Genomic DNA, 586 nt, shown 5'->3' with positions numbered 1-586 from the left:
GAAGGTAAGTGCCAAACCATTTTTTTTATGTACAAGTAAAGTTTTTTTTCTGTTCTAATCATCTTCCTATTGAGAAACAGTTCGCGGGCTATGTCCTCGATAATATTCTCTCGTTCGTCTGTCTGTCTGTGAACAAATAAGTGTCCGCACAATAAAAAAATTTCCATTGGGTGGATTACAGCCTTCCTTCACCTATAGTTTTCTCTATACCAGTTGATGATCCTTATTGATTCTAGTGTAGTATCGGCCAGGGTCCACTCATGACTCGGCTATTGCTCTACAGTATTTACTTAATACACCTTGTTTGATACAATGATCAGATGGTCCGTTCTCATCTGGTTGTCTTTTTCGTTGTCAAATTTCATACACATCTCTAAAACTTTCCATATTTTTTTTCAAAACGATCTCTTGGAATTGCTAGAAAAAAAATTGCCTCCGTCTCCTCGAGGATGTATTCGAATGCGTCATCAGCGTCAGAAGTAATCCTATTTACCTTTCATGAATTTTTACCTCCTGCATCTGAGATAGAAAATAAAATGCTAAAGAATTGTTGTTGTGGCATTATTGTCGTAATTGGTGATTTACT

Source organism: Homarus americanus, unplaced genomic scaffold, assembly GCF_018991925.1.
Source record: "Homarus americanus isolate GMGI-L3 unplaced genomic scaffold, GMGI_Hamer_2.0 scaffold24260, whole genome shotgun sequence".
Classification (NCBI taxonomy): domain Eukaryota; kingdom Metazoa; phylum Arthropoda; class Malacostraca; order Decapoda; family Nephropidae; genus Homarus; species Homarus americanus.
This window is presented reverse-complemented; position numbering follows the sequence as displayed.